Here is a 14,185-nt window from a genome sequence, read left to right on the forward strand (position 1 = left end):
GCTGAGATGATGTCATCAATCTTTTAATTGTGTCATCTCTGAGACAGCAACTCACCCAGGAAGTAGATGGGGACCCTGGATGATGCCCTGAACAAAGAATGGCACCATCCTTTTGGCAGAAAAGCAGATGAAGGCATTGTGTCGGTACTGTGATGCCAGGTTGTACTTTATTATGTGAGAAATCAGGCAGTAAGCCGGGCAGCAACTACTAGATCTCAGATGCACGTTGACTCTCAAGCTGAAACAAGGTAAGTAAAGGCATTCAATGGGGGGGGCAAACCTCATCTCTCATAGGTTTAGATAATTCCAAGTTGAATATTCAGGTACATACAGTACATATTGTGACGCTACGCGAGGCAAGGTAATAGATAATCGGTATCTCTCTCCTCGCATACGTTCGGTGGTAAGAGACTGAGCGGGAATCCGGCCCGGGTTTTTTTCCAGCCTCTGTGGCAGGCTTGATTCCGGTCCGGGTGTTCTGGTCCACTTGAGTCCACGCTCAGGTGGACTTTAAATGATCAGGAAGAGAGCACAGGAGAGCCCTGGCCTGAGACTCAGAAGGGAATCCGAGAGAGAGGAGCTGTTTGGACTTAAGAAGGTTTGCTTTACCACATGTTTTGTGGGTGACTGGGACCAGCCCCGCACTGTATAGAGAGTAGTCTACTGTTTAGTTTAGCGCCAAAAGGCAAGGTCTTACTTTACCGTTTTTATTTATTTTTATGGCTTTGCAAACCTCTTCTAAATAAAGCTAGCAACCCGCCAGATTTGAAAGAAACTACCTGAATGCCGCCACTGTGCCCATCAAATGCCGCCACTGTGACCCCCCGCTCTACCCGCCATTTACCCTGTCTCCGTGGGTCTTTACTATCTTTAAGTATTCATATATTATTGTATTCCACAAGGCTGTGATCATACTTTATTAATATTGATACTTGGATGCAGTGGCGGCTGGTGCTCAAAATATTTGGGGGGGCGAAAACAAACTGAAAAATTCTGAAAAAATTGCAGCCCCCCGGTGCCCATCGAACGCAGCCACTGTGCCCATCAAACGCAGCTGCCGTGCCCATCAAACGCAGCCGCCGTGCCCATCAAACGCAGCCGCCGTGCCCATCAAACGCAGCCGCCGTGCCCATCAAACGCAGCCACCGTGCCCATCAAACGCAGCCACTGTGCCATCAAATGCCGCCACTGTGACCCCCCCCTTCCCCCCGCTCGCTGTCTGCCCGCCACTTACCCTATCTTGGTGGTTCTTTACTATCTTTAAGTAGTCCTATAATATTGTAGTCCACAAGGTTGTGATAATACTTCATTAAAGGGGAACAGAGAACAGTGCCATCTAAGTGCAGTAAGTATGCAGTTTAATAAAAAAAAACTTAATTGAGTACACTCACAAGATTGTGGTGAAGACAGGCATAATGGGGTTTCATCCGCTCCAACTTCCGGGTGAGGGAAGAGTCCAATGTCACTGGTGTGGACTGGTGTCCGTGATCAGGTTTGTCCTCCGGCCACACTACTGGTGCACGGTGCTTCCAGATGGATGGGACTACGATCGGTGGTACACTTCGGATGACGTCACTTCTGGGTCGGATCAGCGGGGGCGGTGCTCGCGTTCGGAGTATTCGTACTCCTTCCTCAGGCTTGGATAACGGCCATCATCCAAGCCCGAGTTTGGGATCTGTTTCTATGCACATATATATATTTATACAGTGAAACCTCAAATTGCGAGTAACGCAGTTAATGAGCGTTTCGCAATACGAGCACTGTTTTAAAAAAAAATCCTGACTCAGTTTGTTGTCTCGCAAAACGAGCGGAGCCGAGCTTAGCCGTTCGGAAATACTCTGTTCCCAAGCCTTTTTTCAAGGTTTTCCAAGTTCAGCCAAGCTGTCCTTGGGCCTTTCCAAGTGTTTCCGAGGCTCTCAAGTGCCCCCCCCCACCTCTGGCCACATGCGGTATTGCATGACATAGAAGTCAATGCGGAACAATTTTTTTAAATTTCCATTAACTTCTATGGGAAAACTAGCTTTGATATGCAAGTGCTTTGGATTACGAGCATTCTTCTGGAACGGATTATGCTCGTAATCCAAGGTTCCACTGTATATGGTTTTTATTTTATACAATCATTTTTCTATGTGTATTTTTTTTTTTTTTTTTTTTTTTTTACAATCTATTATATGTTCTCATTTTTAGATTTAGTGGTTGCTTCTTCTGTTTTCTATGTTCCGGTTTAACAAACTAATTATTGTATATTTTATATTCATTTAGCTTTGGTTTGATTTTTGATTCTCTCTAGGTACTTTTTTGGGGGTTTTTTTTTTATATAAAAAACAGGGTGCAATCAGCGCAAATATATAGATCAAAAAATGATGATATTAAAGTGTATTTATGTGATACAGACCCCCAGGGTTCAGATCACTGGTAATGCCAGCTGAACACTAAGGGAAATTCGCAAAAATCCTAAACAAGTAAAAAATAAAATAGAAAAAGTGCAGCGCAAAACTCAAATATATAAATGATACTGGTATACTCAAACACCAATACCATAAGTGTGAATATGAATATGCAGAAAAAATGAAAAAAAAAAAAAAAAAAATATTAAAAATTAAATACAATTCAAACAAACAGTCCAAAAGTCCATAAGTGTCAGAAGATGAGTGAATTAAACGAAAATAAATCTCCACCACGTGACAATCCACCAAAATTTTGAAGTGATCCCTCCACCGTTGTAGATGGCTACTCTCACCTTCATATATGGACCACTGAGTTAACAGATGGTCAGTAAAGCAAATCAAATAGGCAGGTCATGAACAGGAACCAGGCTGATGTATTAGATCCTCATAAGACAACCAAACCGCAAAGGACAGGTGCATGTAAAGAGATAATCACAGACTAAGTGCTTACTGTTGCAATGTGTGGATTTATTCTTTAAAAGAAGCAAAAGTCAGGCTACTCACATTTGGCCGGACAAAAAACGGCATGAAGTAACAATCTTTAGGAATGAACAGCAGATGAGCGATGTGATGTTTCAGGCTCCTAAACCACCGGTGGTTTAGGAGCCTGAAACATCACGTCGCTCATCTGCTGTTCATTCCTAAAGATTGTTACTTCATGCCGTTTTTTGGCTGGCCAAATGTGAGTAGCCTGACTTTTGCTTCTTTTAAGAATAAATCCACACATTGCAACAGTAAGCACTTAGTCTGTGATTATCTCTTTACATGCACCTGTCCTTTGCGGTTTGGTTGTCTTATGAGGATCTAATACATCAGCCTGGTTCCTGTTCATGACCTGCCTATTTGATTTGCTTTACTGACCATCTGTTAACTCAGTGGTCCATATATGAAGGTGAGAGTAGCCATCTACAACGGTGGAGGGATCACTTCAAAATTTTGGTGGATTGTCACGTGGTGGAGATTTATTTTCGTTTAATTCACTCATCTTCTGACACTTATGGACTTTTGGACTGTTTGTTTGAATTATATTTAATTTTTAATAATTTTTTTTTTATTTTTTCATTTTTTCTGCATATTCATATTCACACTTATGGTATTGGTGTTTGAGTATACCAGTATCATTTATATATTTGAGTTTTGCGCTGCACTTTTTCTAATTTTTTTTTTTTTTTTTTTTATGTATGTATGTAATTATATTCTCCTCATGCTGTACTCTTTGTTCTATCTTCATTATGTCAGTCTTTTCAAGTCTAGTTTTTATACACTTTGTGATTTAATGATTTTATCTGGTGTGTTTAATTGCTATACATGATGATCAGCCAATTCAATCGGGCTCTTTTTGTTGCATTACTTTCGTGTGGAGATTTTAAATAGCTCAGGTTTGGGGCTACATTTTTATTGTGAACAAGCACAAGTTATCCGTGTGAAACCGATCTACCAATGTTCCTGTAACGTCTTTTTTACGTCCTTTGACAATAAAGTAACTATTCTACAGAAGTTCTTCCTTCCATGGTGTGAGACCAATTTTCCTTTTGTAACCGGTCCTCCTTCGTGTTTCTCGCCAAGGAAAGGTTCATCTTGGCACTATCCGCTCCGCTCTCTGCTGTCTGTGTGATTAACAGTTTATGGGTGCGAAACGTCTTCTGGTCACAGTCCCCCCTTTGTGGTAATTGTAGCTTTCAGCGCTCAATGCCAATTTTCCGTCTACTAGGTGCATCGGTCAACAATAACACCTGCGTCCACCATCAGGAACAATTGTCTCTCCAGCGCATACATCCACACAGTGTGCCCTGGAGAGAAAAACACTGTGGAGGGGGGACATTGAAGCTTGTGACTACCCTGGGTGCATTCAAACCTAAGAAGATGAATGTCATACAGGAAGTCACAGCAACATCTTCTACAAAGTATGGATTTTTGGAGTCTATAACTAAAACGTACAGGAATCAAAACCTCTTTCATCCTGCTGGTGACCCCTCTAGTTATATAAAGATTCATATAGAGCAGTGGTCTCCAAACTGTGGCCCAGGGGCCAGATGCGGCCCATTTCTTGCCTTTATCCAGTCCTTGGGGCACTATTACTCCCACTGATACCAATGATGGGGCACTATTCCTCTCACGGATACCAATGACAGGGCACTGTTCTTCCCACTGATACTAATAAGACTCTATTCCTCCCACTGAGAAAAATGATGGGCCATTATTCCTCCCTCTGATACCAATGATGGGACACTTTTCCTCCCACTGATACCAATGATGTGGCACTATTCCTCCCACTGATATCAATGATGGGACACTATTCCTCCCACTGATACCAATGATGGAGCACTATTTCTCCCACTGATACCAATGATGGAGCACTATTCCTCCCACTGATATCAATGATGGGACACTATTCCTCCCACTGATACCAATGATGGAGCACTATTCCTCCCACTGATACCAATGATGGGACACTATTCCTCCCACTGATACCAATGATGGGACACTATTCCTCCCACTGATACCAATGATGGGACACTATTCCTCCCACTGATACCAATGATGGGACTCTATTCCTCCCACTGATATCAATGATGGGGCACTATTCCTTCCACTGATACCAAAGATGTGGCATTTTTCCGCCCAATGACGGAGCTGGAGCTCTATTCCTCCCACTGATACCAATGATGAGGCATTATTTCTCACACTGATGCCAATGACTGGGACATTCAAGGCACCAGCTCTTCCAGGCCCACAGTCTTGGATGCACACAGCTTTGGGCTCCTTAAACGCACACAGCTTCAAGCCCCTTGGACGCACACAGCCTTGGACTCCTTGGACGCACACAGCGTCTATCCTCACCCAGAGATTCTCTCAATAGCAGCCAGTGCTCCACCTTCTTCCACCCTTTTGCTCTCACCAGCCCCTCGTTATATGGGCTGTGTGCACCTGGGCACACACCCTGCTGGCTATCCTCAAGACCCGAACACAGGGTTGGAGATCCCATCCCACCCATTACTTACCTGGCAGGGGAGACACCATGATCATGAAGGTGGTTCTCCCAGGGCGAGGCACGGCTATTGCACACTCTAGGCCGTGCTGATCGTGGTTGTCTTCCCTGCCGCTTCTCGGACTTTTGGCTGGGACTGGGTGTGGTATTTGTCCTTATCAGTTGTCAGCGGAGCGCTGAAGCACCTCCTACATGGGGAGGGTGGATGCAATCCAATGACGTCATTGCACCTGGAAGGATGGTTTCAGCAGGGACTACGCTGTGCTGCCCGACAGAATACTGGGGGCCGGCCCATGGTTGAGTCTGAGCCATCTGGAAGGGTGCTTCTGGTGAGGATGGGTACTGCGCTTGGTCTTGGTCTTTTTGCCGAGTTCTAGTCTGGCCTTCTGGCTGGCTGGTGTAAGTGCTATCTCTGTCAGCGATCCGGTTGGAGGAGCTGGTAATGCCCTGGGATAAGACGGGGTAGAGCCATGCAAATCCGCTTGGTTGACGGAGGGTCTGGAGGGGATAGTATTGGTGGAGGCTGTTACCTGAGCGGCAGTTCTCCAAGAAAACCTTGAAGGGCTCTCTAGCTGGCAGGGGTGGAGGGCTGCACTGGCCGGTCGGGGGGTCGGATATGGAACGAAAAGCCTATCGTGCATGTGCCCCTGGAGTGGCAGTCCAGGGGTATCTGAAGATCACTGTGTGTGAGGGACACATTGATTGAAGGATACCACGGTCACTGCACCAGATACACGCTTTTTTTAGCACCTGCCTCCTGGGCCGGAGGAATTTTTTATTCCTGGCCGGAGGGCCTGGTCATTGTTTCACCACAATGGCCACTTCTTTCACTCTCCTCTCCACTATCCCTTCCCCCACTTTATTTTATTTAAGCCTGTGTTTGTCACTTTTTTGTCTTTTTTTGTTGTGCACGTTTTGTCACTGTGTGATTAGTAGGGTGCGGGTCCTCGGGCCAGCCCTGAACGTCTTGGGAGTGGGTGGACATGGCCTTCTGGCTTAGTTCGCCTGCTCTCATGGGGTCTCCCTTTGGGGGAGCCCCACCTAGTACTGGGAGGGTTCTGTTTCGGCAGTCCCTCCGAGGAAGTTGGGTCCGTGTCGGCTTCGGTTGCTCGGACCACAGTACCTCAGTCCCCGTCTGGAGCCTAACGCCCCCGGGGGATCAGGGTTTGGGTCCCTCTTCACAGGAGGACCACTTGACGTTGCACCCGTCTGCACGTTTTTGTGAACACTCTTTATGTGTGTGCACATTTTTTCTGCACCGGGTGGAGTTTTTTGGGTGTGTTCACACGCCATAGGCTTTTCAAAAAAAAAAAAAAATTCAATTACACATGTCGGATCTTCTCCCTAACTATGGGAAACTGATTCTGTGGATCAGTTCCATAGTTAGGACCAGGGATACAACGGAGTAACAGCAATTACTCCGTCGTATCTCTTTTGAGGATTTGGCCCTTTGTGCCTTATCTGCCCCTTGGATGGCATTCGCCATTCATGGAAGGATCCTACCTGATGTTGCTCATGGGATTAGCAATGATTTCATTTCTTTTGCTTCTCTGAATTCTTTCAGACTTTATGAAGGTTGGATTTGATGATGCTGAGTCTTTTCTTGGCCCTGCTAACTAGATAATTACAGAACATTGATCGCAACAACTTACACCGGTGTTACAAAAGCTGAAATCAATCTTGGGAGCTTACTTTATGAGAGATCACATTGGTGGCAGAAAATGAGAATTCTTCTCATTGTCCTCTTCATAATGGGATGAAAACTTTTCCTTACAGCTGGAGAAACTGGCAGAACTAGGAGGAGTGCAGAAGACTATCCTTGTTGTTTGTGGATTTTATGTGCGACCAAGACCATTCCTCTTCTTCCAATGTGGGGGTCAAAAGGTTGGACATCCATGCCTTAGTGTTTACAGCTTTCTAAAAAATTTTACAAGCCAATGCTTATGTAACAACATTGATAGATATAGATATATACTGATTAAAATGTTCGTGTTCGATTATTCAATTTTTTTTTTTTTTATTGACTAATTTTGATTAATTATAACGCACATACATTTTTCGGATCACCACTTATATAGTCCCCACTGTAATATCCACAGACATCTCCCCCCACTGTAATATCCACAGACATCTCCCCCCCACTGTAATATCCACAGACATCTCCCCCCACTGTAATATCCACAGACATCTCCCCGCCACTGTAATACCCACAGACATCACCCCGCCACTGTAATACCCACAGACATCTCCCCGCCACTGTAATACCCACAGACATCTCCCCGCCACTGTAATACCCACAGACATCTCCCCCCACTGTAATATCCACAGACATCTCCCCCCACTGTAATATCCACAGACATCTCCCCCCACTGTAATACCCACAGACATCTCCCCGCCACTGTAATACCCACAGACATCTCCCCGCCACTGTAATACCCACAGACATCTCCCCGCCACTGTAATACCCACAGACATCTCCCCGCCACTGTAATACCCACAGACATCTCCCCGCCACTGTAATACCCACAGACATCTCCCGCCACTGTAATACCCACAGACATCTCCCCCCCACTGTAATACCCACAGACATCACCCCCGCCACTGTAATACCCACAGACATCACCCCGCCACTGTAATACCCACAGACATCACCCCGCCACTGTAATACCCACAGACATCTGTAATACCCACAGAATTTTTCAGCAGTGCACATCTCTACTTTTTTCAACGGGACTGTCAGAGCATTGTTTTATAAAAAAAATTTTTTTTTTTTGCACAATAGCATTTTTTGCTATTTAAAGTGGGACTAGTGTTGTTCCCTATGTACCACCAGACACTTCTATCTGTGTTACAAAGCACTTGGATGCACATGAGCACTTTATTATTAATGTTTTAAATTTACATAATTCTTTTTTATTTTGGTCATAACACATCTATGTCACATATGTCACTTACGTCACATTAACACTACATGTGTTTGTGTTAGTCTTCAGCACGCATTTATTGTGTGATATTCCAAAGCACAGCGTATAATTTCCTATTTTTGTCTATGTGCATGAGCTTCTGAGACGTGTGTAACACTTGCAGCTGGTTGGTGATATCTGTTAGGCTTTGGGTTGTTTGAGGCTCGCAGGAATTCTATTACTAGCTTGTAAAACGCGTTGCTGTGATGCGGTGGCATTCATTCTGAATGGCACCACAATGCACCTGTCAACGCACATGCCATACTGTGCAGCACAATGCGTGACAACACATTAACCTATGATATTGTGCGCTACCAAAAAAAAAAATTGCGCATGCATCAATTTTTGGCAGCTCATGGCAACACATTGTACTGTACATTCATAACAACTGTACTGTACATTCATAACAACTGTACTGATGCATGTAACATGCATTGCTGCCAACGACATGGTGTGGACGGGCCACACAGTAGGCCACAAAACTCTACTCCCTCGTCTCACAGAAGTAGGTGGAGTCGCCGACTCTGATCTACCCTGGTCCGCATCCTTCCTAGAGAATCGATCTCAGACAGTGGAACTAGGAGCCTTCACTTTGGAAGCACGTACAATTAGATGCGGAGTCCCTCAAGGATCACCCCTTTCGCCCGTGCTCTTTAACATCTACCTCCGCCCACTCCTCAAAATCATCAGCAAACAGGACCTGCTCTACCATTCCTACGCCGATGACACTCAACTTTACCTTTGCATCACCGACAAAAAAGACCAATACCACGCACTAGAAAATTGCCTCTCCTTGATCGATTATTGGATGACGGAGAGCTCCCTCAAACTTAATGGATCAAAAACAGAACTTCTCTTTCTCCACGCAAACTGAAAGAAAAACTCTAGGACTACATGCACACCGCCCACCATCCTTGGACAAACCATCGCCCTAAGTACCAAAGTCAAAAGCCTCAGAGTCATCTTTGACTCAGACATGACTATGGACGCACAAATAGGATCAGTGGTCAGCGGATCTCACTATCTTCTCCACCTGCTAGTAGTAGTTGGAACAATCATCAATTCTCGACTCGACTACGCAATCTACCTCGGACTCAGTGCCGATCCTGACCTCCCTGGGGCCCCAAGCAAAATGCCATGTCCCATTAAAGTTGAGTAGCGGGGGAGGGGGGGCTTTGGGGGGGCTGTCCAAAATTACATGTCACATTAAAGTGAGAAGCGGGGGGTGCTGACTTCTTACCTCTTCTCCCAGGCTTACTGGGATCAGGAGGGCACAGTATAGGTTCTGGGACACTTCCCGAGACGCAACCATATTGGGACAGTTTAGTAAAAAGCGTGACTGTCCCAGCAAATCCGGGACAGTTGGCAAGCATTTTGTAATGCAAGATTATTGTGGGGCCCCCATGTACCTGGGACCAGGAGTGCCCTTGCATTAAGATGGCCCTGCCTCTAAGCATAAATCCCCCCTCCTCCCAGTACAAATACCCCTGCTGAAATTCCCCTCTCGGCACAAATCCTTGCCCCCCCCTCAAAAAAAATATATTAATTTCACCCCTCCTAGCACATGTCCCCTCCTAGTACACCTCTTCTCATGCCCACTTCAAATCCCCCCTCCCAGCACCATTCCCCACCAAATACCCCCCCCCCATCCCTTGAATGTCCCCTCCTAGTACAGATCTTCTGAAATTCCCCTCTCGGCACAAATCCTTGCCGCCCCCCCCCCCCAAAAAAAAATATTCATTCACCCCTCCTAGCACAAATCCCCCCCCATACCTTAAATGTCCCCTCCTAGTACACATCTTCTCATCCCCACTTCAAATCCCCCTCCAAACACCATTCCCCACCAAATCCCCCCCCCCCTCCTAGCACAAATATTTCCTCCATACCCCCTTCCAACACAAATCCCTCTAAATCACAATTCTTAGCAACCCCCTGTCACCCTTCCCCCCCCCCAAATTCCTTCTTCCAACCCAAATCCCCTTACCCCTCCCACTCTCCTTGTGGCACCCCTCTACTTCACATAATACCACAGTGCCCAGAGCAGCAGCTCCTCTCGTCCACGCCTAGTCCTGACCCTGGGTGCAATTATGCCTTTCACCAAAAAAGACAGGATCTCATCCACACCCAGTGTGCCTAAGGACTTGAGGTCACTATGGTCCAGGGATCAAAAAAATAAATCAACCCCCCCCCCTTAAAGTACCACAATCTTGTGATATAACATTATTTCATGCCTTTCTGTTAAAGATCTGTTTTTCTGAAATGAAATTGCCCTGGCTCAGAAAAAAATATATATTTGGAATTTTTCCTTTTTTTTTTTTTTTTTTTTTGTGGGTTCTATCTCTCGCTCAACGAAACAGTTGCTGGCACTGATATCAGCCCTGACAGTATGTTAGAGTCCAAGGCACAGCCAAAGCATTTCATGAATGGCATTGCCAGCCAGAACTGTGAATAATAATACTAATAATCCATCTGTGCTGTGGCGCCCCCTAGTGCTGGAGACAGTTTTTTCCTTCCTCCGGGGCTGGAAAATCATTGAGCACCAACTCACATCCCAGAGCAAAGCCTGTCCTACAGACTTGTTAGGCAGCACTAAGCAAGGAAAGGGTTAATGGGAGGAATAAGGGTTCAAGGACACAGGAGCTGACAATCTAAAAGGGGAATGTCTCACTCTTGCTGAGCTTTCCTGATGATAGTTCAGCACCATGGACAGCAGCCACAGAAAGCCACCACTGTAATACTATACAATGGAACTTCCACAGCACAGGCACAGGTCGTAAGAAGCCAGAGATTCAGGAACAACTGCTGCAGAACCTCTTGTAGGAGCTCCCAATCCTCCCTGCAAGGCTGAGACTGGCAGATGCTGTGTGTGCCATCAGGAGGTCCTATGTATTGCTGGATGGTGATAGAATATCCCTGCAGAATGTTCCCTGTGGTCTGTATGGGGATCTAATGCAGGGACAGGTTCATCCTCTACAGTGTGCCCCCTTTACTCCCATTCACCCCCTGGCATCTGTGCTGGTGACCCGGGCTGGGGAGGGGCTCTGAGCTCTCATAGGCTGCAGGAGAGTGAGGAGCCCCTTTATAACTGGCAGTAGCATCAGGAGGAAAGGACAGACAGGAGAGGAGAGGAGAGGGACCATCTCCCAGCAGCAGCAGCATCCACCTACAGGTGAGTGACACCCAACTTTCCTATATTTCTGCAACAGGCTTCCTTCTCCAAGCTGGGACTCTGAGATCCAGGGGATAGCACCCCCCCCCCCCCTTTCCTCCCCAGAGGTAAATATTTGGGATCAGCTCATCCTTACAGCATATCCCCACATGTATAAAGAGGGGAAACTTTATTTTGTACAATGTCATCATCTATCCGATCCACAATACAGCGCAGCAAATGGAATTTACACTACAACTGTGCATCTGGAATCAATCACTCTTCAGTCTATGGGCTTTTACATACGTTTATATTCTGTATGCTCTTATGGATACATTCATAGAATTATAGATAGATGCATGTATATACATGGCTTTATAGCTACATTTTATAGTATTATGATTATGTTTATACTACTTCTGGTATTGTAGTTGCATTTATATATTGTGTATGGACATATGTATACTATTAAAGACACATTTATAGTTAGTATATAAACGTATCCATATAGTATGTATAGATATTATAGACACATTTATACTATATGGATACGTTTATATACTATGTATAGATATTAGACACATTTATACTATATGGATACGTTTATATACTATGTATAGATATTAGACACATTTATACTATATGGATACGTTTATATAGTATGTATAGATATTATAGATACATTTATACTATATAGATACGTTTATATACTATGTTGGGCATTATAGATACATTTATACTATTATAGATGCATTGATACACTTGTACTGACATTTTAGATACACTTATACTATTATAGATACGTTTATATACTAGTATATATGGACATTATAGATACCCATAAATGTATCTATAATAGTATAAGTGTATTATAGCTACATTTTTATACTATTTTATATATGTGTATATATATTTGTATACTATGTTTTGCATTATAGATACATTCAGTATACATGACATTATATATTCTTATGTATACTATTTATGACATTATGGATATATTTAAACTATTTATCGTATTGTAGCTACATTTTATATACTATGTATGACATTATAAATACATTTATACAATTTTAGATACATTTACTATGTATTGCACCATAGATACTTTAATATACCATGTATGACATTATAGATACACTTATACCCAGTGGCGGCTGGTGCTCAAATTTTTTGGGGGGGCGCAAACAAACAAAAAAAAACAATTGCAGCCTCACTGTGCCCATCAAATGCAGCCACTGTGCCATCAATTGTCGCCACTGTGCCATGCCATCAATTGTCGCCACTGTGCCATGCCATCAATTGTCGCCACTGTGCCATGCCATCAAATGCAGCCACTGTGCCATGCCATCAAACGCAGCCACTGTGCCCAGCAATTTTCGCCACTGTGCCCAGCAATTTTCGCCACTGTGCCATGCCATCAAATGCAGCCACTGTGCCATGCCATCAAACGCAGCCACTGTGCCCAGCAATTTTCGCTACTGTGCCCTGTAAAAAACTGCCACTGTGCCCTGTAAAATGCCCCCTCCCCCCCCCGCCTGGCACTTACCTTTCTGGGGTCAGCCATCCTGCTTCTCCCGCCCTCGATGACGCTTCAGCCAATCAGGTTACCGGTAACCAGAACCGGTGAACCTGATTGGCTGAGACGCCTGTCAGTCTTATGCAAGGAACGCACCCCCCGTGCGTCCCGCTTGCTCTGATAGGCACTTCCACAGCCAACCAGCTGCCGTTATTCAGATGGCCGGTGCTCACCAGGGGGCCGGCCATCTGAATAGTCGGCGGCAGCGGCAATACATAGATTCATGCAATGCATGAATCTATGTATTGTATCAGCGGCGGTGCGGGAGCCAGAGGGGGCGGCGCTCCGGCGCCCTCTATGGACGCACCGCCACTGCTTTATACTATTATAGGCATGTGTATACTATGTATTGCATTATAGATACATTCATATACCATGTATGGTGTTATACATATACTGTGTATGGTGCCATATATACACTTATATACTATGGCATTATAGATACACTTATATACTATGTATGGCATTATAGATTGACTTATATACTGTAAATGAATTGCAGCTACATTTATACTATTACCGATACATTTTTATCCTATGTATTGCATTATAGATACATTTATATCCCATGTATGGCATTATGGATACATTCAAACTATACATTTGTACTATAAGAGATACAGTTATAGATTATTCTATCCAGCTGAGTCCTTGGTGGGTTCCCAGGACTGTACTTTGTGACAATGTCCCTGAACTCTGAGTGTTCTGGTTGGATTGGGTCACTCTATTTGGCAGTTCATACTGCTATTTCCCCTGGTACCTCTGGTTGTGTAAAGTGGACTTTATTTTGTAATACTCCCCTCCCTGTGCTTTGGAAGGAATGATTTTTATATATTTATATTGTGTTTTTTTTTTTTGCTTTGAGTGTTTTTTCCATTTTATTGCAAACCCACCATCCCCAGATTGCCTCACATGGGGGGGAGAGGTTTTCAGAGGAAAACGGGTCCGGAGCCGACAATTATTTTTGACATTATCTTTCCCTTCTCTGAGCTTGACTTGTCAGTGGAAAATAAAGGCTGGATTGTTCTGAGCTCTGGCTGTGATAAAATACAGTGTAGA

The 14,185-nt window shown here is 44.5% G+C and overlaps 1 protein-coding gene and 1 non-coding gene across 2 annotated transcripts in view; both read left to right on the forward strand.

Moving 5' to 3' along the window:
* The first annotated feature begins 509 nt into the window (after positions 1-509).
* Positions 510-14,185, forward strand: part of LOC120917819 (thyrotropin-releasing hormone receptor-like) — a 53,630-nt gene continuing 39,954 nt past the window's right edge. The window contains exon 1 of the mRNA XM_040329374.1: positions 510-598. The gene's annotated coding sequence lies outside the window, so the exon portion shown is untranslated. The remainder of the gene's footprint in view (positions 599-14,185) is intronic.
* LOC120918012 lies at positions 5,442-5,600 on the forward strand. Its single transcript, XR_005744257.1, has one exon. It is a non-coding gene; the product is annotated as a U1 spliceosomal RNA (small nuclear RNA).

Source organism: Rana temporaria, chromosome 11 (genome assembly GCF_905171775.1).
Source record: "Rana temporaria chromosome 11, aRanTem1.1, whole genome shotgun sequence".
Taxonomy (NCBI): Eukaryota; Metazoa; Chordata; class Amphibia; order Anura; family Ranidae; genus Rana; species Rana temporaria.